Here is a 26,765-nt window from a genome sequence, read left to right on the forward strand (position 1 = left end):
AATGCTCATCTGAGACACAAAGTAAACTCTAGACCATGAGCCCTGTAAAAATCAAAAGAAAGTATCTATATGTGTATATTTATTTGTATATAAATATATATGATCTCCAATATATAGTGGCACAAACATTCCCATTCCAAAAGGGAGGAGTGGAAGCATAGAAAGAAGGAACCAGACCAAGACCCAGTAAGGCAAACAAGTTCCATAACTCCAGCTATATAACTCTGTTTATAGCATCAAGGACACACAGCTGCATGATATACTTTCCAAAAGAGCTTGGGCAACCCTGATCCTTTGGCCTTCTCTGCTGCAACAGAGAAAGCCAAAGGATCAGGGCTCTCTTTTAGTTTGTCTCTTTCTGCACTAAGCAACTCTTCTCAACAGACAGTCCACATTACTGGCATCTCTTAATTCCTTGGTTCTCCATTCCAACTTCACCTTCACCTTCACCTTCATTATTGCACACCAGGGAATCCAACCATGATACACCTTTCCTGTCTTGCAGGCCTTTCTTTGAAATCATGGTGGGAGCCTCCATGACCCCCTAACTCCAGCATCCTACATACCTACAGAACCAGCACCACATGGATGACACCAACTGTTGCTGGTTCTCACAATAGTTGATCTTCTAGGACCAAGGCTGCAGTAGCTACTGTGTACCTCCATGGCTGAGTAGAGTGAAACAACTTCCCAGGACCCCCCTGTGGAAGCAAAGTTACCCTACAGTCATTTCTCAGAGGAATTTTACATTTTGTACTCTATAGCCTCTAGTGGGTGTGGTCTTGAAAATTCCTGAGATGTCCTTGATCTATCTTTCCTATTGTGTGGAGTACTTAACTTCTGTTTAGTAACTATAATTTCAAGAGGTACACCTTTCTCTTGGCCTCAGTTTGACTTTTCTAGACAACTGCAAGTTTTTTTTTAAAAAAAAAAAAATCCTTCAGCTCTGCTTTCTGTTTCTAATTCTCATAGTAAACCTGGCTGAAAGCTGCCAGCAATATCCATGCCACTGACTGAATACTGTGCTATCTTGAAATTTCGTCCACTAGATTAATTATCCCACCACCTTTAAATTCAGCCTCACTGAAAATATGAGGACATGGATGAAAATATAGAAAACTTCTTTCCCAGAATGTAACATGAATGGCCTCTAGTCCATTCTCAAAAGAATCCTCATTTCTCTATGAAACCTTAAAAGGACTCTCTTTACTCTCTGCATACTGGTATTCTAAACTCCAACCAGAATTGCTCAGTAAGCTCTACTTAAAATACTCTAAAGCTTTTCCAGCCTGCATGGCTAAACTTTTTCCAAACTTCTCCTACAAACCATTTCCAAAGGCTTTTGAACCAGGTGATTCAGTTAGTCAGAAACCCCTTTCTGGGTACCAATTTCTGTTTTAGTCAGCTCTTCATTGCTGTGACCAAAATACAGTACAGGAACAACTTAGAGGAAGGAAAATTTATTTTGGCTCATAGTTATAGAGGTTTAATCCATGATCAGTTGAGTCCATTGCTCTGGGACCAAGGTGAGGCAGAACATCATGATGGAAGGGTGTGGTAGAGGAGTACTGCTTCACTCATGGCAGCCAGGAAGCAGAGAGAGTGGGGAGGGAGGATAAGCCACAAAGAAGATGAACCCCTTCAGGACTCACCTCTAGTGACCTACCACCTCCTTCAGTTATGCCCCACCTGTCTACATGATCATCTAGTGCATTTAAAGTAGGATAGACTAAGCAGGTTAAGTAGGTTACAGCACTTACAAGCTAATCATTACACCTCTGAATATTCCTGTATTAAGGGACATCTTATTTTCAAACCATAACACTGAGCAAAAAATGATGGCTCTGTTAATAGACTTATGATTAAAAGGAGGAAAAAAAGCAATTAAAAACAATGGAGGGAAAAGGCAAGTCCACGGAGGTATAATGTCTTATTTCTTTAATTCTTCATGAGTTTCTGTTGATTCAACCTGGGTCTTTAGGTGTGTAAGGCTAATCTTTGTGGCAGAAAAGAACTAAAGGACAAATCACAGAACATTTGACAGATGTGAAGGAAAAACGCTGATTTTCTCAAGAGTAAAAAAGTAAAGATGAGAAGAGAAAAAAGAAAAACCTTTAATCAGAGAAGTTTCTAGGGGAAAAAAATGAATACAGGACACAAAAGTATTTTTATTTTATTTATTTATTTATTTATTTGCAATACAATTCTTAATACACCATTAACAAAAGTATTTTTAATGTTGGGATGTGGGTTTGAAATTGACCAAAAAAAAAAAAAAAAACACCTGGGGGAATTAATTTCCATTACTAATATTTTGAATGGATTCAATCAGAAATTGACAAAGAGAAAACAATTAAAACCAAAAACAATGAGCTAATCACTTTGAAAATCACTTGTAATTATCTGCAAGGAGAAAGGCTTAGTAAATAAGAAACTGAAGTCACCAGTAATAACAGAAATTACTAATAGGGTCAAAATTCAATGTCCAACTTAGTCTGGTCTCTGGACTACAGAGAATATAGTCCAGAACAACATCCACTGGACTAGAGGTAAACAGATATTCCAGTATCCACTTTGACTACTAGAATAAATTATCAGTTAGATTTTGGTATATATTTCTCAGATCTGTTCTGAATCTGCTATTGCCGTTTGTAAGTGCCTATTCAACTATTTTTATCCTTGTTCTGTCCTTTAGGTTTGATGCATGACATTGTTGTAACTTCTTCAAACTCAAAATTTCCCAGCCTTCTGCTTCTATCTTAGTGCTGCTGGGTTCAGTACCCCTCAAATGATAATACCCCCCTATTTTTACTCAACTTTTGGACATTTCTCATGCTAGTAAATCAAAGAGATTATATAAAATATTCTGTTTTATAATGCCTGGGTTTTCCAGCTATAAAAATGTTTTTTGTATTTCTTAGGGACACCAGTGGTGACAACATTAGAGGACAAAATTACCAGACAAAAGAAATCCATGGCATTATTCATCAATTCCTATCACAGAGTAACATGCAATATCATATTCATAACTAAAGACACAGCCTTGAATGGGCTATTAGAATTTTATTCAGGAGTAACTTCATAGGGTTCCTTTTCAAATTACTTGAAAAAGCCACTCCCTCACGGCTCTTACAGTATTATTTACATGTCACAGCTTAGTGCCTTTTACTAGTTCTGTATGAAAAACATATAACATCTACTCTTGGTCCCATATTAGCCAAAGATGCAGATAATCCTTCTTTTTCAGGTCCCATTCTCAAAATATTGACATGATTCTAGTTGAGAAAAACAAGTCATTTAAGTTGGCAAAGGTTATATGTTTGCTACAGAAATTTATCAATCTATATATGCAGTATCCATAAAACAATACCTTTGATTACAATTTTTATGTGAATAGAATTCCCAGGTACTTACCCACTATTACTCTGAGATTGCATTTAGGGGATAAAGAGATTTAAGGTAGACAGTATTAACAAGTGTAATGTATAATTGAAGAATACAGTCAGTCCAGAAGAATAAAATATCAATTGGTTGAAGCAGAAGTTGAGTACATCACAGAACTATGGGTAAAATGACTATGATATATAGATAAAATACCTGAGTTGAATCCCAGAGGTTGGGTTTTTGGTGAGGTTTGAATATAGGTACATGGAATCTGGCTGCTGAAATGATTCCATGTATCTGATAATAGGCCAATTATATATACCATGACATTCTGAAAATAAATTTAAAGCTATCAAAATTTTGCACTTCATACATAATCTATTTCTGAATGGTTGGAGATACTTGAGAAAGATTTTTATCCTACTTTAGACTTTAACATCAGCAATGGCCTCAACAGATAATTTCCTCAATGGATCATTTTCTAAAGGAAGACAATGTAGAAAATCACCTTCCTTCTTGGTGATAGATTAGCAAGAAATAGAAAAAGAAAAAAGAAAGGGAAACTTTAATTAAAAACCTAAATTGTGCCTTAAATCTATTTACAAAATGTAATGAGAGATTATGTTTTTACCAAATTCACTCACTTTATAATTCTTCAATAACCAAAATAGTTGTGTAGGTCGCCACTGTAAGAAAGTATTAGGCAAGAGGATGGGGGATGTGTTTCCCTCATCAGACAGTATTTTTTTCATCAAGGCCTATAGCCTACCCCAAAGGACATACAAACATATGCTATAGTTTGTATCTGGAATGCCCCCAAAGGTCCATATGTTAGAGGCTTGCTCCACCAGCCTGGCACTATTGGGAGGTGTTTTCGTCAGCTTTTCATCACTGTGAACAAAATACCTGACATAAACAACTAAAAGGAAAAAAAAAGTATTTTGACTCACAGTTTCCAAGATTTCAGTCCATGGATGACTGGCTCTAAGGAAGAAACATCATGGCAAAGTTATGGTGGAGAAGAGTTTCCCAGGTCATAGCAGCCAGAAAGTGGTGTGTTGGGGTGGTAGGAAAGTCTGGAAAAAGAGATAGTGCCCCAGGGGATATGCCACCAGTGACCTATACCCCACCTACCTTCCATCTCTTCCTAGTATTGGATTCAAATTATCAATCCATGAAATGGTCTAATCCACCACTGAAGTTAGAGCCTTCATGATACAATCACTTCCACAAATCCCAACCCCTGGACATTGCTGCATTAAGGACCAGGTCTTCGACTCATGAGTTTTGGGTAGACATTCCAGATCTACACCATAAAGAGGTGGTGGAAGCTTTTTAAGAATTGGAACCTAGGAGAAGGTCTTTATGCCACTGGGGGAATGCCCTTGCCAGGGAATAATGAGACTGTGGCCCTTTCCTCTTTAGCTTTCTTTTGCTTCCCGGTCATGAGGTGAATGTTTTGGTTCTGGTTTATGCATGGGCTATGATGTGCCACCACCAGCCCAAAGCAACGGAACCAATCAGTTATGAACTGAAACATCTGGAACTGTGTGAACCAAAAGAAACATAGCCTTTTCTCCTCATAAGTCGATTATCTGAGGTTTTGTAATAGTAATACAAATCTGACTAATGTAGCAAGATAGTATGTAGTAGTGGAAGTTCCAAGGGTGTACCTTCATACTTGTAATGTACCACTGACTCATAGATTGCATAATTGATTTATGAACAGAGGAACAAAATATGTATTTCAAATTGTGGAGAAGAAAAGATGTTTCTCAAGAAACACAATAAATACAGCTCAGAAATTATATCAAATAAATGATCTTTAGAGCAATTATTCTTAAAATTTATCGTGATTCCCAAGGCACATAATACTTGGATGGGAGTAATTGGTTTTTTTTCTGTATTTTTAATAAATTTTATAAAACATTCCAATATAAATCAAACTCTAAGAAGCATTGAATTAGAGGAGAATGTTGTACAAACCAGAATAAAAACAAATATGTAGTATTTAATTCTCATTACTATTATTTATTATAAGGTATAAAATCCTAACATCTTTAGTTATGATTATTTTAAACATTTATATATTAAAGGTGTACTAATAATTTCACCTTAAAATTTTAAAAATGAATCTTTATCTAGTATTTGTTTTTAGATTTGTTTCTATATTTGATGGATACATGTAATTTTCCCATTACTATTAGTAGAAATGAAATTTATGTGCATTCATCAACAGAAGTATAAAATTTTTCATACAACATTTTCAAATATAGGCTTATAACTTTTGAGAATATATTTGATCAGGGCAGAAAAGCAGCCTTATGAGTAACATTTGATTGATAAGACAATGTGATTCATAATTGATATAATCTTACATCTTCCAGTACAACAAAAGGTCAATTTGAAATTTGATGGGGGCTAAAGCCTGGGATAAGTTGAAAATGATGTCGAATCATGTAAAGAAGGACGATACAGACACAAATATACTAATTCATATTAAATTAAAAAATATCTTGGAAAGCATAGTAATTAACAGCTAGTTCCCAGAACTTGACATTCCACGCAAATGTCACTCTCCAGGGTATTACAGGGGAATTAGAGTGTCCTTTCACTGTCAGTCTTATACACCCTGCTGAAGAAGTGCAGGGATGAAAAAATCTCATTCTTCATGATGTTTAGAATTCAAATAGCAGTTCTTCATTTTTATTTTTGTTTATAACTTAAAAAAATATAAATCTTACCCATTTTATATTTTGAAGACACTATATATTCACAAATAGTTCTTTGGATTTAAAAAATAAAAATATTAGAGAAGAGCTGAGAATGCTTTTTCACAGTTCTCTGAGGGGTAGGGATTGAGTGAGGTTACAGTGGTATCTTTATTCTGTTTGATCACAGAATTTCACTCCATGAAATGAAAATGTTTCCACCATGAGTTAGCATCCATATTTTCCTAATATTCCCCTGGTTTTGCTTTTGTTTTTGTCTTCCATCTTAAGACTCCATCTATTTGCTTTAAGAAAAAGTGTGTATTACCAGTCAACCCCAGCATCATAAAAAAAAATCAACCTATAGAATGAGGGTCACATCTATTACAATTAGGTGTTAATATAAAAATCAAAATCACAATCAGTGTTTATCATCTTCTTTCTAAAACAAACATATTATTAGTGAAGAACACTTAGGAACACAAAAACAAAACAAAACAAAAAATCTCCAGAGTCTGAAACAAAGATGCAGATAGAAAATATATTTTTTGAGATATTTTCTTCATTGAATTCATCTGGCCTCATACATACATTCACACTAGTCATTGCCAAAACAACAGCCTCCCTGTCATAATAAAAACATACTCCTTCATCCCATAATATTTTGTGCATCCCTTGCATTGATGAAGTTCTGCACATTTAACTGTCTCTCAACCTCTTCTTCTAAATCCCCTGAACTCTGCACTCATGATCGTCATACTTTTTCACATTTTAAAACCCTTCTCTGAACACCACTCTAGTCTTAACAGAAATAAAATTGGCATCACTTGTTATGCCCGAAGTGAAAATTTTCTTCTTTGCATTTGGTCTGAGAGTAGTATTAGTGTCATCTCTTCTATTTATTATACCAGACCATGAAGTCCCCTATAGTCCTATGAAAATTCAAGCTTCAGACTATTAGGCTTTTTCAGTGTCCCCCTTTTCATTGCTTTCATCTATGGACCATGTAATGCACATAATATTCATTGAAGATAATTGTAGTATCCTCTTCACTGAGGTTCTTGGAATTATCATGAAGGACATCCAAGATCATGGTTAATGTCCTGATCTCTCAGTTCCTTGCCTTTATCTGTTCCAGGGAATTTTACTTCCATTCCATCTATTTACTCTTAAGGTCAACACCTGTACTCACTCACCACTACAACTATTTAACATAAGACTATGTTTACTTGAGACTACCAGTCCCTAACCCTTTTCCCTACTGAATCTCTAAGTTAACATGCCATCAGATATAAATATCCTCATTTTTCCTCCATCAATAAACAACCCCACATGAAGTTATGCAAATTTCTATGTCTTCCCTCTTTCTTTTTCCCCTAATGTAGGAAGAGGTATCCCTCTTCCTAGAAGAGGCTAAAGACCCTTAATATCTGTTAGAGATTCTAGAACCTTCCATCTCTTCAAAGTACTATATTCAATTTATCACTTCATTCTTCTGTACTTTCAGCACCTCATTTATCTGTGGATCATGACCATCAGAATTTTATATATCCCATATAAAGCTGGTAATGCTACTCTACCTCTTTAAAAAAGTTCAGTTTTCTATACAATCTTTCTTCTCCTTCTCATCTCTTATTCCTTCTTTAGTAAACATTTATCTTTATTTGATTTCTAACCTATTATCAAAATCTGCTGTAGCTAAAAAAACCTATATACAATTATTATGGTATCACACAACAATTTCCCTTATGTCATATTTGACCTGGCCATTCTGGAATGTTCTATAGAGTTAAATCCCACATTTCTTGAAAATATGCTTATTTTGACTATATTTGTCAATTTCTTCATTATTCATTTCCCTCTACTATATTCTTAAAATTTTCTGTCAATTTAATAATTTCCTGGGTGAACAAATTTCTAATAATATGTGTGTATTATGTGTACACAATTATTCCCAAATATATCATTTCCAGAATAAAATTCCCTTTTTAACTTTGAACTCAAATATATACCTGACCATTTTGTATCTCTTTCTTTTCAAACTATCTAAATTTATTACAGATAGAGACAAATTCCTCACTTTCCACTTTAATCCTGCTACTATTCCACATAATTTTAATAACAGAAAATGGGATTCACACATAACATGTTTTGCAAAAGCCTCCTTTTGCAAAGGAGATACAACAACACAGACAATATATTTTCTTCCAATTCCTTTTACCAAGATCTGTCCATTTTTCTTTTGAAATAAAGCACTATTTGTTCACTTATTTCCTTCTCCTTTACAGCCACTTTGGGCAAAAATGAAATATTACATGTTAATTATTTCATTAGCCTTCTAATTTTAATTGTTACTTACCACTTTGTATTTTTATTTTTTTTATTTTTTTTTAAAGTAGTTTCCAGAGAGAGGAGGGGGAGAGAGAGAGAGAGAGAGAGAGAATTTTTCAATATTTATTTTTTAGTTCTCGGTGGACACAACATCTTTGTTTGTATGTGGTGCTGAGGATTGAACCCGGGCCGCACGCATGCCAGGCGAGCGCGCTACCGCTTGAGCCACATCCCCAGCCCCACTTTGTATTTTTAATTTACGCATATATTCTAGTTAAACACACACACATATTCTTCTTTACTCATATATATAGAGAAAAGTATAAGTATAAATATACAATTATATAGATTTTCATAAACCATACATGCTTATGCTCACTAATGAGCAACAATATCAAAAAGTGGAATATTATTAATGTTTGGGAAGTACATTTGTGTGAGCTGTTAATCACTACCCTCCTTGCTATCTTTTAATAACAGATTAGTTCTGACTATTTTTTCATTTGATATTGTACATGTAAACATCCATTGCTATACTTGAGATTTTCTCCCCTCAATGCAGTTTTAACATGGAAAGTTTGTGATTCCTGAAATAAAAAATAAGGATATAACTTCTAGATTCCATTCATAGATCCATAAACCTCCTTATAAATTAGGAATGTCAAGAAATAAGTGAAAATTAGAAATAAAGCATTCATAAAATTCACTTAGAGAAACAGCCAAAGCAATCCTGAGCAAGTAAAGTGAAACAGGAGGCATTATAATACCAGTCCTTGAATTATACTACAGAGCTATAGTAACAATAATGGCATGGTATTGGGGAAAAAATAATTGAAGACCAATAGAACAAAATAGAAAAAAAAAGGGACAAACTCACATAAATAAGGTTATCTCATATAAGACAAAGGTACCATAAATGTACATTGGAGAAAGATAGTCTATTCAACAAATGGTGCTGGGAAAACTGGAAATCCATATATAGTAGATTGCAATTGAACCCCTATATCTCACCCTGCACAAAACTCAACTCAAGTGGCACCCTGTGCGTACTAGTAAAAAATGTAGGCCCAACTCTTCACCATATCAGTTCACAAACAGGCTTCCTCGATAAGACTCCTAAAGCACAAGAAGTAAAATCAAGAATCAATAAATGGGATGGCATTAAAGTAAAAAAGGTTCTTCAGAGGAAAGAAAACAACCAAGAACATGAACAGAAAGCCTAAAAGAATGGGAGAAAATCTTTATCACCTGCACCTCAAATAGAACATTAATATCCAATAAATACAAAGAGCTAAAAAAACTTAATGCCAAAAGTACTAATAACCCAATCAATAAATGGGCAAAGGAACTGAACAGGCACTTCACAGAAGAAAAGGTACAAATTGTCAAAAATATATGAAAAAATGTTAAATATCTCTAGGAATTAGGGAATCGCAAATTAAAACTACACTGAGATTCCATCTCACTCCAGTCACAATGCCAATTATCAAGAATACAAGCAACAATAAATGTTGATGATGTGGGGAAAAGGTTCATTTCTACATTGCTGGTGGGACTGAAAACTTGTGCAATAGCTCTGGAAAGCAGTATGGAGATTCCTTAGAAAAGCTAAAATGGAACCACCATTTGACCCAGCTCTCTCACTCCTCCTTACACCCAAAGAATCAGCTTACTACATTGATGCAGCCATATCAATGTTTATAGCAGTTGAACTTACAAAAATAGTCAAACTTTGGAACCAACCTAGGTCCTTCAACAGATGAATGTGAAAAAAAAAAAAATATATATATATATATATATATATATATATATATATATATACACAAACACACAATGGAATATTACTCAGTTAATAAGAAGAATGAAATTATGACATTTTCTGGTAAAAGGATGGAACTGGACACTATTATCCTAAATGAAATAAGCTATTCCCAAAAAATCAAAGGTCAAATGTTCTCTGATATGTGAATGCTAACCCATAACAAGGGAGGATAGGTGGAAGAAGTATAGAAATTCATTGGATTAGTCAAAGAGGAATGAAGGGAAGAAAGAGGAGATGAGAATAGGAAACACAATAGAATAAATTGGACATAACTTTCTTATGCTCATATATGAGTACAGTATGACTCAACATATTGTTCAAGCACAAGAATAGCATCAAAATTGTAATGGGTTGCACCCTATGTATGTATAATATTTCAAAATATACTCTACTGTCATGTCTATCTAAAAGCAAATTTTAAAAAGGGGGGAAACATAAAAACAAAATAAAAATACATGAACATTTAAAAAGTGGTTCAATAATTTGAAAACTCTGTACTTAAAGCTGCACATTGTCTTATAGCATTTTATTTGCTTCTTGTTCTGTTATATTAAAATTTTTAAATCAGAGAGAAAACATCAGCCTTTCTCATGCCATTCATACTTGCTATGGAATTATTGCCAATATCACTCTAATTTTAAGTAATTTATAAGAATTTCAAGGTCTTTTGTAAGCACAGTGACAACAAAAGCTATATATATTTTTTCTGTCAAAAGGTAAAGCTGGAAAATGAAATGAAATGAGCAATTTCAGTTGCTGTCCACTATCAGGAAGGCAGTCTGGATGGAGTCCACCCTTGTGAAGCACCTATTTTTTAAGAGTAATCATATTCTTATTCCTGAGTGTATTATTTAAAATGTCAAAATATATTTAGAATCAATGTAAATTTGTAGAAGTAGTAAAATATGACCCAAAGACAAGCTTATAGAGCAAACAACCTTGAGATAACCTAGATATTGGATTTTGTAGAAAAAGATGTTAAATTATCTATTATTATTATGATGATGATTATTATTATTACATCAGAACATAAAGGAAATTTTGACAATGAATGGATACATAAAAATATGGCATATAACTGGAAACACTACAAATAAATAAAACACTTTTAGAACAAAAAAGGCAAACATCTAAAATAAAACATTAATTGAAGGGTTTATCATCTAAAAAAATGGAAAAGGATAGGTCAATATACATAAAGACAGAAATCTTAGTTCAGGGTGCCAAAGACTGGGTATCCTATTTAAACATCACAAATGTATCATAATTCTAGAACCTGGAAGTTCAAGATCAGGGGCTAGCAATAGTGATAATTTGTAAGAGCTCTATTCCAGCTTGGATATTGCTTACTTCTTCGTGTATCCTCATAGCAAGACAGGCCTACAGAGTTCTCTAGGACCTCATTTGTAAGTCATCAATTTTATCCATGAGGGTGCTACCCTTATGACCAAATGACTTCTCCAAAGACTTACTTCCCATCATATGGAGGATTAGAATTTCAGCAGATGAATTTTGGCATGGGAGCATAAAACATTCAGTCCATAACAATACATAAAAGGCAATTATCTGGAGAACATAGAGGAAAACTATTGAGAAAAATTGAGCAGAGTCTCATGAGGACATTATCAAGTAGTCTAATAGCATGTATGGAACAAAAGTCATAGAAGGGGAGGACACAGAGATAATGACAGAAAACTAGATGATAGGCAAAATTCCCTTAAGATTTATGAAATCTTAAACTGAATTGGGAATCCCAAGCAGGATGAAAGGGATCTATAACTGGAATAGCCTCCCAAAGTTTTTAGAAAATGATGATATGCAGAAATTCTGAAAGCAGTGTTGAGAAAAAATAAATTCTGATAAAAATGAAAAATACATAGCAATGGCTGACATATAAGAACATTTAGTTGGTTACCAAGCATTTTCAAACTTTTTCTAACTGAAGTAACATGAGGTCTTCTATAGAAAATTGAAAAAAGAATTACTACTACAGTAAGCCAATTTGGCAAGGTTGTAATATCAAAGATTACCAAATCTAACTGTCTTTTTATATAGTACAATCAAAACACAATAAAGCAAAACTTTAAATAGTTTATTATTTGCATAAAAAAATAAAATAATTAGAAGTAAAATAAAAAAAAACATGCAAAATTTCTACATTAAAAACTACAATAATTTGTTGAAGGCAATTAAAGCAAGACAAGAAAATATAGATATGTACTAAGTTCATTAACTAAAGTAATTTGTATTGTATAAAATGTCATTTCTCCACAAATGATATGGATTTAATTTTATAAAAATCATCATCCAAGCAGATATATTTGGGAAAATTGTCCAGATGGTTCTAAAATTGTATAGAATTCAAAGAAATAGATTGTACAAAAATGTTTAATTAAAAAATTAAGGTGGGAATATTACACTGCCTACATTGATATGACATGAAAGTAATAAAGACAGTGAAGAGTCATTCAATACAATGGATCTGACAGCCCAGAAATAGGCTCATATTTGATTTCGAAAAAGAAATCAAGGTTAGTCCAAGGAGTTGGACAAGTCTTGTACAAAAATGAGCCTGGAAATACTAGATATCCATACTGAGAAAGATAAAGAAAAGGAAGAGGAAGAGGAGGAGGAAGAAAAGGGTTGGGGAAACCTTGATCCTTATTGTTCACAGTACTCAAAAATTGATTTCAAATGGATTATAGATCTAAATTTAAAAGCCAAAAAAATAAAGTATTTAAAGAAAATTTAAGAAGAAAAATGTTTATTTACTTCAAATACTCTAAGGATTTTTAGAAAAGTAAAAACACAGTAATCATTAAATAAAATATAAATTAGACTTTATCGAAATTAAAAGCTTCTATTCACAATCATAAATAGATGAAAATAACTCAAGTATCTATCAACAAATTAACAGATAAATGATTATGTTACATACATGCTAGCTCTCTGAGCAAATTTGTTTCATTATGTTACTTACTAGTTATTGTCTTGATCAAAATTAACTAATTGTTAAAAATATTTTTATTGTGGACAGACATAATAACTTCATTTATTTATTTATTTTTATGTAGTGCCCAGGATTCAACCCAGTGCCTCACACATGCTAGACAAATGATCTACCACTGAGCTATAACCCTACTCCAACTGATAATTTTTTAATACAAGTTGTTTTCATGTTTATATACTGAGCCTCCTTCTAATACAGGTGGGATTATTTTTACATATGTGTCAGATAAAGTATTTTTTCAATGATAAATTAAATATAAATTTGAGTGCTTGGTATTTCTGACTCCAACACTAATGACAACATTTTAAGAGAGGTGTGCTGGGGAGTGCGCCATTCTTGTTTTTGCTGACAGGAAGAGGATCTGCAAATAAACTATTTTCACATCTACTAGTTTGGATACTTGATTCTATTCTTGAACTGATGGCTGTTTGACATTCCATGATGAATGGTATGTGGTCAGCTATTTCAGATTTTTTCCGTTACTAGCATTACATTTCTAATGTAAGGATGGGTTATTATTAGCTAACGCTTTTATTTCCTGGGATTAGGTAAAATGAAAAGGGTTATTTCTGTTGATACACCCCATTTCACATTGCAATGCAACTATTCAACTGTAAAACGTCCTTAGATTTCTATTTGAATGGTCAAGGAATGGCTGATTATGTGTTATTGGCCTTTAAAGGGCCAGTGTCACTAATAGTCATAACAAAGTTATTCACCTAATAATTCCACAATCTTAAGAGCTATTTTAATCTTCTTTCTCAAAGTTTTTGTGCAACAGTAGAGAAATACTTCAAGACATTTAAAAAGAATGTTAAATAGAAACACTGTATTATCTGTGGATAATGTCAGATGAAATTTTCTATTCATATGTGAAAATAATGCTTACCTACATTATCAAAGTGTATTTTTCACTAATCATTTAGCAATCATCTATCTCTAGGAATATAAATAAGCACGTGTCATTATTGGGATATACTACCTCTTACAATAGCATATTGAGAAAGGATGCAATTGATTCAGGAAGGAGTATAGGAATTTTTCATGGAAATAAAAACATAGCATCATACTTTGCAATAAAGATGGTCTATGAGAACAAGAGTTACTGCTCTATGAGTGAACAGGACTTCAGGTCCACTGTTTCCATATTTACCACAAATAATTATACACAGATAATGACAATATTATTAAAGGTCATCATGTGCACACTGTTGTGAAAATACTGTAATTTCTCTGATTCATAATAACAAAGACATAGAAATCATCAGTAAATCTAACACTTCTGAAGGAAGTGGTTATCTTCAGTTCCTTTAATTATAATATTTATCATTTATATATAATGCTAACCTTGAAAAACACTTAGATAATAGGTTAAAAAACTATGGGGGTTGGAGGTACAGTTCAGTGGTAGAGCACTCTTTGAATGTGGGGAAGGCCCTGAGTTTGATCCTCAATACCACATGCACACACAAAATATAGATATGATTCATATACATGTATATATTGGTAATTATATAAAATATAATATATTTATATATTAGTTTTTATTTTATGTGTTAATAATTATATGCAATATAGTGTGTGTATATATACTATGTGAAGGATAGGTTCGTGTAAATACTTAACTTGAATATATGCTATCTTTTTATTTGCATTTTAATAAATGACTTTTAAAACTTGGGAATATATATGACTGTAGCTAATACATATAATATCTAGAAAACATTGAAAAATCCTAAATTTTCTGACAAAAGTAATAAAAAGAACCACTCAACAGTAGCTAATCTACATGTATAATCAACATGAAAAAAAGCTTACTTATTACATTACTTATCACATATACTCAAACTTAAATTAGGATTTATGCATTGGTCTTAAAATTTGATATTATTAAATACTAACTTTTAAAACATCATTCTAAATAACCCGAGGCTAAAGTGAGGAACTCAAGCCTTCATATGCACATGAAACATCTAAAGGTTCTTTACTTTTTCTATTTTGGTGTCAATATAGCTCTGTAAATGAGAGGTTGACATTAAAACAAGGTAAAGAATTTTTCAGAGGGATAGTAACAACTATTTTTCAAAAGTGCCTGTCAAGTGCATTAAGTACTTTCTCGCCCATATATATACATTCTAGTTTCATGTAGCTCTTCTGCAAAATATGTTCTTTCAGCTCATGAAATTAGATAATAAAATAAAAATAAAAACCTTTTTAAGGAGTGAAAGCACTCTAGGCACTTTAGTCTTAAAATTAATAACACAACTCTTCTTATTTTATTTCCAAATTTTCCATAGGAGAATGTAAATTTAGAAATTTGTGGAAGGCTCAGATCACAGCTAACCCACTGTAATCCAGTGCCACAGTTTCTATTCATCTATAATATGTGTATCTTTTCCCATTCCATTTCATTCCTCTCTATTTTCCTTTTTAGCAAAAATTTGACTGGCCAGGATTTTGAGGTTAGAAGTGAGCATTTTTATGCCATATAAATGCTATGTTTTTTCTTTATTTTAAATTGATACATAGTTATACATATTTATGGTGTATAATATAACATTTTGTTACATGTATACAATGTATAATCAGCAGATCAGTGTAATTAGCCTATCACCTCATACATTGAACATTTCTTTGTACTGGAACATTCAGAATCCATATTATTAATTGTTTTCAAACACAGTTACCCTGCTGTGCTATACAAGATAAGAAGTTATGCCTTCTATTCCACTATATCCCCATAACAGTTAACCATCCTCTCTTTATCCCTTCTTTCCTCACACCTTTTTCCAGGCTCTGGTAATTACTCTTCTACTCTCCACTTCTATGAGTTGAACTTTTTAGCTTCTACATATAAATTAAAACATGTGATATTGTCTTGATTGATAAGCTAATTGGAAGAACGAGAGGCTACATCTTTAATGCTGACCCCTGTTCTAATATGTTCTTTACTTAACATTGACCTCCAAAACCTATATAGATAGAAGGTAGACAGGTAAATGAAATTATTTCTTTCCTTACATGGTGTTAACTTGTTCAAGGATTTAGGTAGATAATATACACATGGGCTACAATAGAACACTATTTGGCAGTACTACGAGCTGATGGAGCTTCCTACTTCCTACAAATAAAATTAACAACATCTCTGATTCTCTTACCATGGAATCAAAGCTGGATATTGGCTTTTACTATGCCTCTTTAGAATAAAGGTCAAGTTATATCAGTAATGCAGAAAAATGTGAGGGTGTTGAAGGTTGCAAAGGGAGTAATTCTGCCTTATGTTTGTCTTTCTTTCTCATTTTTTAAATGAGAAGGCATAAAAATCCAACAGTAGATGTAGACTGTGACTATCCTTCTGACTACAGTTACATAGACAGTACATCATTATCCAGTATTTTGCCTCAAGTACTGTAGAAGAGACTGTTTTTTTCTTATAATTGTTATCTACAACTCTATGGAATAAAAAATAAAAACATAGTGTACTTAAATTAATTATTATAAATTAAAATATAGTTCACTGTTTGAAACCATGTTCAATATTTTTCTAACTACTTTTATTACATATTGTTGTTTTAAGTTACACACTCCCCTCCTAGAGCTGTTTTAGGAATAGAAAGGGCAATTTAAATGCAAAATCTCTCTTTTTTTTTCAAAGAGGGTGTAAACCTATAAATGCATCATTGCACATGTGGATGAACCTTTCATAAAAATGGAAAGTGAGTAATGAGATGCATCTATTTCTCCAGTATGATTACTTATGAAGTTCAGTGACAGGCATATTCCCCTATGATTTGATAATACTCAACAGTTCTTAGTCAATTTTTTTTAAAAATTTACACTTGGGTTTTATTTACTTATGTTTTTATTCCAGATTCCATGGACTCAAATATTCCTCTTATCTCTTCCATAATGAACTAAAATATTTCTACTGTCACTTCCTATTCTTTACTTTAATAAATAGTAAGTAATTTGGAAGGTGATGACTCTCAGAAACTCTTGCCTTAGTTTGAGAGAGCTATATATAACATTGGATTTTTAAAACCCCAGCCCAAAACCAATTTATAATTTGAAATATGAATATTCTTGAAATGCACACATATTATACCTAATATCTTGATATTTATTTATGACTATGGGTATATTCTTGACTCTTGAGGCATAGGCTGAGCACAGCTATAGCAGTGTCCACTAGGGAGAGCTGCCTTACAGCACACCACAGCTACCAGCACTGCCACACATGACAATTCTCCACCACTAGTAACAATAACAAGAGAGAGAGAGAGAGAGAGAGAGAGAGAGAGAGAGAGAGAGAGAGAGACTTATCAGCTTTTCCCAGGAAGAGAAATTCACTAGTAACATTCCTCAACATCAAATATAGTTCTGTTATGGTACCAGTCATTTACAAGTATATATAACTGCTTATATCATTGATTTTAGGATTTTTTACTATTTCAATACGGAACGAACCATGTGCCAAATGACTTTTACTTTCCAATTCATCACTCCTCCTTGGCTGAGCAAAAGTAACTTAATGCTAATATTCTTGATTAAAAGAAAAAAATGAATTACTATATGTGTTACAATTAATATTATAAAAAGTTGTGTTATATAAAAATAAAATAGTTTTATATAAAGAAAGAACTTATTGAGGGAAAGGATTGCTTTCAAACATAAAGAATTATTGATAAGAAAATAGCTGCAAAAAACAAATAGTTTTAATTCTGGTACTACATCTGTAAACTGCACAATTTTTAAGAAAGGAGAGCATACATTTTAAAGATTATAATGTTATGTCCTCCTACAATCAAAGTTGGTTCTTCTAATCACTATACTGACATTAAGGAAAAGAGAGTTTGTATTGGATTTTGTTTGTGATTCCAGATCATTCTAAACTTCTTTCCTATTAAAAGGGGACTAAATAAGAAATCATTCAGATTGTTTAGCACAATAAATTTCACACTTGATGTGGATAGTTAGACATAGCTCTTAAAACTAGGTGCAAAAATCATATCACCACTGAATTCACACTATTAAGTCTTCTAAATTTTAAGATTTTAAGAAAAATCACATCTACTTGTGATTTGAAACTACTCTTGTTGAATATATTTATATTATTGTCCTCAGTTACATGTGCTTGTTGATTTGTATACAATATTTACTAGTTCCTCTCCCTTTTCCTTTTCTCTTGTTTTATTTATTCTCCCTTCCACATCATTTAGCTCTGCTTCTAGCCTGACAATTTTTCTATTTTGCAAGTGAGTTTAAAGGGAAATGTTATTAAATCAGGGAATTCCATAAATATTGGTTAAAAGTTATAAATAGGTTGTCTTTGGTATTTGTCAACATAGAGTTCTTTCAATTAAAATATTTCCTGGCTACCACAGCGTGGAAGCTGCGGAAATTGGCTCCACATCCAGCTGGCTGATTCAGTAAGAAATCAGCTGGCCTCAATTTAGATTTCTTTTCTTTTAAAGCAGTGCCAAATTGAGGATTAGTACATTGTGGAGAGGGAGGCGGGCAGCTCCACCCCTGATCAGCCATTCTTCATTCCCTAGAATGGGCTTGCCTTCCCAGCCCCAGCTGTGCACTGAATTAATCTACACAGGGAGCTTCTCTATCTACACTGTTTTCAACATGCTCATCGAGGTCCTGTGCCACTTCTGACAAAAGTAAAACATGGCTCTGGTGACTCCGGACCTGGAGATTTTACAGAGACCTTAAAAACAAACATCCCAACACCCACAAATAGAGGGAAAAAGAAAGAGAAGAGAATACTTTTAAATGTAAATTTTGAAGAGAGTCAACAATTAACATCCAATCTTAGGAAAATTAAGTAAGAAGATGACAGACAAGAACATTTATTCAAAAACAAGTCCATCTCAGGAAATGGATGTGATTAGACTTCTTCAAAAATCCTTTTAAGGACTGGGGTTGTGGCTCAGTGGTAAGATGTGCTCACCTAGAACAGGGCTGGGCCCTGGATTTGATCCTCAGTACCACATAAAAATAAATAATAAAATAGTGTGCCCAAATACAACTAAAAAATAAATATTTTTAAAAATTCTTTTAAACTGATGTGTGAGAATAACTTAGTTAGCAACCAGCCCGAGACACTAATCCTTTTCAGTGCCTCGTACACATACCTGTGCTATTACTCCACCAGTGCCTTCTTACAGCTCCTTGCACTCAGATTACCTAGGCCAAGGTCTAGCACACTAACATTTTCATGTTCTGCTTGGCATCTCTTGGAGCCCATGAGCCAAATAAATGACTTTATGAAGTAATCTTGCTTTTATGCCAATAAGGAAGGTCACATATATACAATTTTATTGTGTGTTACTATTCCTATAAACTGTGACCTTTTGTAAAAAAATATGATCAGTGCTTATTTTTGAAGTATTATTGATGAAAATGTCTAAGAAAATTGTTTGGGGTTATGACTTCACTTAAAGTTAGTCAGCTAACCATATTTGTTTGAGTTTATCCTTGGTTTATATAATCATCCATCTGTAAACCAGGAATGTAACTTGCTTGTCAGTATTTTCATAAATATCTGAAAAGACATTATATTTAAAAGAGAATACAAAAAAAGATTTTCACAGAAAGTATCTTTACTTCATTTCATCTTCTTGTTAGTTCAAAATTTATTTTGTAATTTGGATAAATAAATACAAAATATACATCTGAAAGATCTCTTGATCAGCCATCCTACAAGGTTCCATAACAGTCGTAACAGACATTCTGACAAGAAACTTTATAACAACAAAAACAGTGATAATGAAAAATGTTGATGAATGTATTTCAGAACCTGATCATCTGTCTGTGCCTTTACCTATGAATGTATTTCATCTACTTCATTAACTTAATTCCTTAACAACCACTGGTTCTTCAGTATGTCCCAGGTCTAAAGACAATATCTATTGCTCTCCACCAAGACAGCTAATCATTGGAAATTGTTTCAATTTCCAGAGTTTCCTTGTGATTGCCCTAAGTTTTTATACTAGGCCATGAAACTATTAAAACTTCATCTATGAAAACCATATTCCCATGCAATTGAAAAAAAAAAAAAAACAGGACTGCTCTTTCAAAGTTCATTGCATTGAACTCTTTAAAAAAATTATGAATTGACATAAAATTAAAGTTGAATTAAAAATAAAAGCTACAATGCTGGTCAGATTTTTGGTTTAGGTTGTATAGGTTGCTTTTGTGCTTATCAATTCTGGTTGAAATGTAGACTTTTAAATTTTTAAAAAATTGACTTAAAATGTAGATATTAATCCAGTTTATGCAGAAAACATATTTGTTTCCCCTCTTCTCAGAGGTGAATTTTAAAATCTGTACTATTTGTGTATTTGAAGAGAAGCTAAAACAATAGCGAGAAGAAAACAGGAAAATAAATGTATCTATGATCAAAAAGCAATTTAGATTGCAATTGCTTGTGTAGAGATGAAATAGTTTTTGGTGCCAGATTAACAGTAGGAAAAAGTGATTTGGATCCTTTGCCACTGTTGTGGTATAAGAATGCTATCAGTTCCCATAGGAAAACAAAGGAAGTGCTTTTCATTTTTGGCCAGAGTGCTTGAAAATTTACAAGGAATAAGGTGGAAAACAGGGTGACATCAATGGTCATAAAAATGTGACCTTCATCTTAATAGAATAAGACAAATAAAAGTTTTCCATAGCACCTGGCATTGAAACATTAAGGAAGTTGTAAGGACAACCTACTCCTTTACAATGGACCTAAGTATTACTTACTGTTTCCAAATATTCCTGATATTCACACTTTTGACTCGCTGAAATTTAGTATGCTAGTTCAAGAAAAGACAAAACTGTCAGAATATATACTGAACACATATTGTTTTTACCACTTCAGATAAAAGCACTGTGAATATATTTGGATAACTATCCTTGCAATGGTTACTGTCTGGTACTTCTGCCAATTCCATACCCCCACCAGAACACTGTGCTCAGTAAACTACTAGACATCTCTCTGCCTGGAATTGAATTTTCCACAAGACTGAAGACCTTGAAGCTGGTTTAACTTTCAAGAGCTATCCCTCAGCTCCTGCTGCCGTAAACTCTGGGACTCCACAGGCTGCCCTATTTTCAATACTTTCCAAACCAACCTCCTCCAATTTTCCTTTGCTCATGGTCACACTTTTTTCAGTAAATTTTCTGTTTGCTTAAGTTATCCAGAGTTAAGTTTTCCTAAAAACTAAAGAACCAGAAATGACATGAAATGGTTGATTTTTTTTGTATTGATAAAATTTTGGGGTCACCTTTACTACACTGGAGATAGAATAATGTAGTAACTAGACCATAAATTGACTATGTTTATTCTAATGGAATTTAGGGCTCACTCAAATTTAAAAAAAGACTACTATATAATTTTTAAAAAGTTAGTGAGTCCTTATTTTCTGTGATCCTGTTTTTGATTAGCAGTAACTGAGTTCTAGTTCCCAAACATCAAAATAGGGTTTTATTGGAGAAATCAAGAACTGGTTACTTTTGAAGAAAGTTCCTTTAGCAGAATATAAGAAAGTTATTACAATTTTTTTAATTCAAAGGATATTTTATCACAATCCTTTTTTAATATTTGAAATACACATGCACAAAAAATAAAATTTTGCTAGATCTTGCCTATGCAGAAAAAAATGGGGACATGAAACATAAACATATATGCATATACACATATAATTTTTAAAATAAAGATTCCATCAATTTAGGATTTAGTTATTGGGAACAATCTGTTGATTCTTTTGGTTACTTATTAAATAATCACTCACCATCCCTTCTTTACTAACATTTTTTTTTTTTTTTGTGGGAAGTAAATAGCAATGTGCCTTTCTGAAAAATTACATTTGACAACCATTGTCACAGATCTGATGGTCAGTAAGGAACCTCTTTCTTGCTTGTATCATGGTGGTAGAGGTATTAATTTGGGACATCCAAAATAGCTCCTTATAAAAGAATTTGACTTGATTAGCATGAAGATTGAGTTAGCATATTTCTTTTTTGTTTATTTGTTTATAATCCTTCTTCTTGCCTGGAACATAGATGCAATTGCTTGGGCTTCATCAGCCATCTTAAAACTACAGATGGAGTATGAAATCCAGACTTCAAGAATAATATAGAAAACTGGAGGCACTTGTTATATTCATAAGATGCATCCATAAGAGCCTTGCTATCAGTCCTGGGTTATCTGCCTTTAGATTCATTTTACTAGGAAAAAAAAAATGAGTCCTATATTCTTAAGTCTCTATTTTTCAGATCTTGGATTTCCAGGAGATAGAACCACCAACATGTTTTGTTCATTTTTATTATTTTATAATTTAATTCTGTTTAGATATTTTTGATACCATAGCCATTAAATTTTCTTGTTTTTAGATTTGCTTTTGATAGCAACAGCTATTGCTTTTTAGTTAAGAACTATATTTCAGAACAGAAAGTATAGTTTTTTTTAAAAAAAAAAAGAGAGAGAGAATTTTTTAATATTTATTTTTTAGTTTTAGGTGGAAACAACATCTTTATTTTATTTATAAGTGGTGCTGAGAATAGAAACCAGCGCCCCGCGCATGCCAGGCGAATGTGCTACCGCTTGAGCCACATCCCTAGCCCGTAAAGTATAGGTTTTTATTCCAATTTCATTGAATGATTTTATAACATCAGACAATTTTTTAAATTTTCATAATCTCAATTGTTTCTTTTATAGCAAAATATTGCTCTAAGAATCAAAAGTGTTTTGCACCATATATGATACCTTCTTAGGACTCAACACTCATAATAAGAAATAATATAGACATGCAATTGTACTAATTTCAAAATGCAGGAAATCAGCCTGATTTTTAAAAATAGTAGTTAATATTGTATTTATCTAAACTTACTTCATGTTTCAGTCACACTTGGAAAATATTTACGTGTGAAGTTATAAACAGGCATTATCAATGACTAGCCTGAAAATATATATATATATATATATATATATATATATATATATATATGAGAAAATAAATCCATGCATTGGATTTTCATGATATCACACTAATGAAGAGACAGAAAATATAAATACAGACCATCAAAATCAAGAACATGAAGAATTGTGTCTCTTACAGATACCAATATATCTTTCCAATTGCCTTCCCAACCTTTTAATACTATATTTTACTCACAAAAATAAGAGGTAATGCTAGTTACTAATCCACAAAGTTACAACTATCTTATATTTGATAAAGGGGCTAAAAGCATGCAATGGAGGAAGGATAGCATCTTCAACAAACGGTGCTGGGAAAATTGGAAATCCATATGCAACAAAATGAAATTGAATCCCTTTCTCTCGCCATCCACAAAAATTAACTCCAAATGGATCAGGGAGCTAGATATCAAATCAGAGACACTGCGTCTGATAGAAGAAAAAGTTGGCTACGATCTACATATTGTGGGGTTGGGCTCCAAATTCCTTAATAGGACACCCATAGCCCAAGAGTTAACAACAAGAATAAACAAATGGGACTTACTTAAACTAAAAAGTTTTTTTCTCAGCAAGAGAAACAATAAAAGAGGTAAATAGAGAGCCTACATCCTGGGAACAAATTTTTACCCCCCACACCTCAGATAGAGCCCTAATATCCAGAATGTACAAAGAACTCAAAAAATTAAACAATAAGATAACGAATAACCCAATTAACAAATGGGCCAAGGACCTGAACAGACACTTCTCAGAGGAGGACATACAATCAATCAACAAGTACATGAAAAAATGCTCACCATCGCCAGCAGTCAGAGAAATGCAAATCAAAACCACCCTAAGATACCATCTCACTCCAGTAAGATTCGCAGCCATTATGAAGTCAAACAACAATACGTGTTGGCGGGGATGTGGGGAAAAGGGTACACTTTTACACTGCTGGTGGGGCTGCAAAATGGTGAGGCCAAATTGGAAAGCAGTATGGAGATTCCTGGGAAAGCTGGGAATGGATCCACCATTTGACCCAGCTATCGCACTTCTCGGACTATTCCCTGAGGACCTTAAAAAAGCGCTCTATAGGGATACGGCTGCATCAATGATTATAGCTGCACAATTCACAATAGCTAGACTGTGGAACCAACCTAGATGCCCCTCAATAGATGAATGGATAAAAAAATGTGGCATCTATACACAATGGAGTATTATGCAGCACTAAGAAATGACAAAATCATAGAATTTACAGGGAAATGGATGGCATTAGAGTAGATTATGCTAAGCGAAGCTAGCCAAGCCCTAAAAAACAAATGCCAAATGTCTGCTTTGATATAAAGAGAACAACTAAGAACAGAACAGGAAGGAAGAGCATGAGGAAAAGACTACAGTAAACAAAGACAAATGGGGGGAGAGAAACGGAGAGAGAAGGGAAAGCACATGGAAATAGTAGGAGACCTTCAATGATACATAGAATTATAAGAGGTCATGAGGGGCAAGGGGGAGGGAAAAAAAGGAAGAGAATTGAACAACAGCAGGGGAGGTAGAGAGGGAAGATGGGAGGGGATGGGAGGGGAGGGGGGGATAGTAGGGGATAGGAAAGGTAGCAGAATACAACAGTCACTAATATGGCATTATGTAAAAATGTGAATATGTAACAGATGTGATTCTGCAATCTGTATTTGGGGTGAAAATGGGAGTTCAAAACACAATTTGAGTCAAATGTATGAAAGATGATATATCATGAGCTATGTAATGCTTTGAATAATCAATAAAAAAAATAAATGGGAAAATAAATAAATAAATAAATAAATAAATAAATTCAGTGAAAAAAAATTATCATTTAGCTCTAGGAAAAAAATTATGAATTTCCATTCATTATATATGTATAGATAATCATTCTCAGATATGTAAATCCTATTTCATATCTTTCCTTAATTTAACTGCTAATAGACCCATTCATATTTCAGTGGTAAATAAGATCTGTTTGGTCCTTTTTAAATGCTGTTATTTACTTTCAGATCTCTCTCTCAATTGCTTGCTTTGACAGGATCAATGATATCTCTTTGTTTGGATATTATAATAGTTCTTAGAACAAACACTAGAATCACTTGATGTATCTTTGTGATAAGATCTTAATAAAAACAAGATTTCCAATTAAATTTTTGTAGCCACTTATGTAGACTATGATTTCAGCACCAAGATTTCACTGGTTAATATTGTCAAGGGACAAAATATTGCTAGTTTTTTTTCCTAAGGAAACTATGTTTTATTGTATATGGCATGGTTTATAGCTATTCCTTCATTTACATCTTTCAGTCCCTTGAGTTGGGTAGCTAATAATATTAATTTTCTTAGTTAAAGAAATTTAACAAAGTTCATTCAAGAATTCTATAAGACAGTGTACTATTTAGAAGGCCAATAGTAACAATGAAATTCCTGCTTTTCTCCAATTTAAACAGGTATCTATAAAAGAAAGAAATTCTCAGAGGGTCAAACTGCAGTTTATTCACATGTGAACCTTGATAAGGTGGATGTATTCTAACAAGGCCTAAGGTAAATGAAAATTTAGATTGGGAAGAAAAAGAAATGAAAATTTTACATTGGGGGAGGCAAGGGAAAAGAGGATTGATAGCACAATATTAGCGTGAGATTTGTTTATTTAAATAGCTTATTATGTTTGCATTTTGATGACTCTTATTTCCACACTCTGCATTCCTAACACTTTCCTTCAAATAAGAAAGTGTGTTTTTCTGCACCTCTACACTAATGATTCCTCACTCAGCAAGGCTTGCACTTATTAAAGCTTTTTATTGCCACTTTGCTTAAAGAGGTGTTTGAACTCTAGCAGGTAGGCAAATCCAGAGGGGAAATTCATTTGAAAGTATTCATAATGGAATAGAGAGATGAAAAACAAAATTATTGCTGTGGACTACATTTTTTTCCTGGTCTCTGCAGATACATCAGATTTCTGCACTTTGACTTAAGAATATGAAAAAGATCTTCTCTTGGGTCCAAATATCTAACAGAATAAGAAATTCTTTCCCATTCATCATTGTGTGAATACAAAAATTAAATTGGTATTAGGATGTGAACCATTGAAGATATAACAACAAAAACTCATTATTTCTTTCTTCTCAATAAGAAAATGTTTTGAAGAGAATGCATGGCACTAGTACAAATCAATTCTATATTTTTCTAAAATATGATTTTAAACTACCTTCAATAGGACTATTTTTCAGTCCTCTTAAAAAAGTCTGTCTTTATTTTCTATTGTTTTCTTAATGGAATTTAGTGTAGTATTATAAATAACAATGGGCATCAGATATCTTGCTGAATGTCTTCCTTGTTAGAAATATTTACCTATTCCAGCATATGATGCTTTCACAGAGGGGTAACTATGCTTAATCTTTATAGCAATAATTATAACTCTTTATTTTTATTTTAAGATGAGTTGTGAGCATTCTGGATCTTTAGCATTATTTAGGAGGCAGAAGTATTAATCTCAAAATTCCTTTTAGAGGTATGGCTTCTTTAGTTTTCAACATTCAA

The sequence above is a fragment of the Spermophilus citellus genome, assembly GCF_964194105.1.
Source record: "Spermophilus citellus genome assembly, chromosome: 1".
Taxonomy (NCBI): domain Eukaryota; kingdom Metazoa; phylum Chordata; class Mammalia; order Rodentia; family Sciuridae; genus Spermophilus; species Spermophilus citellus.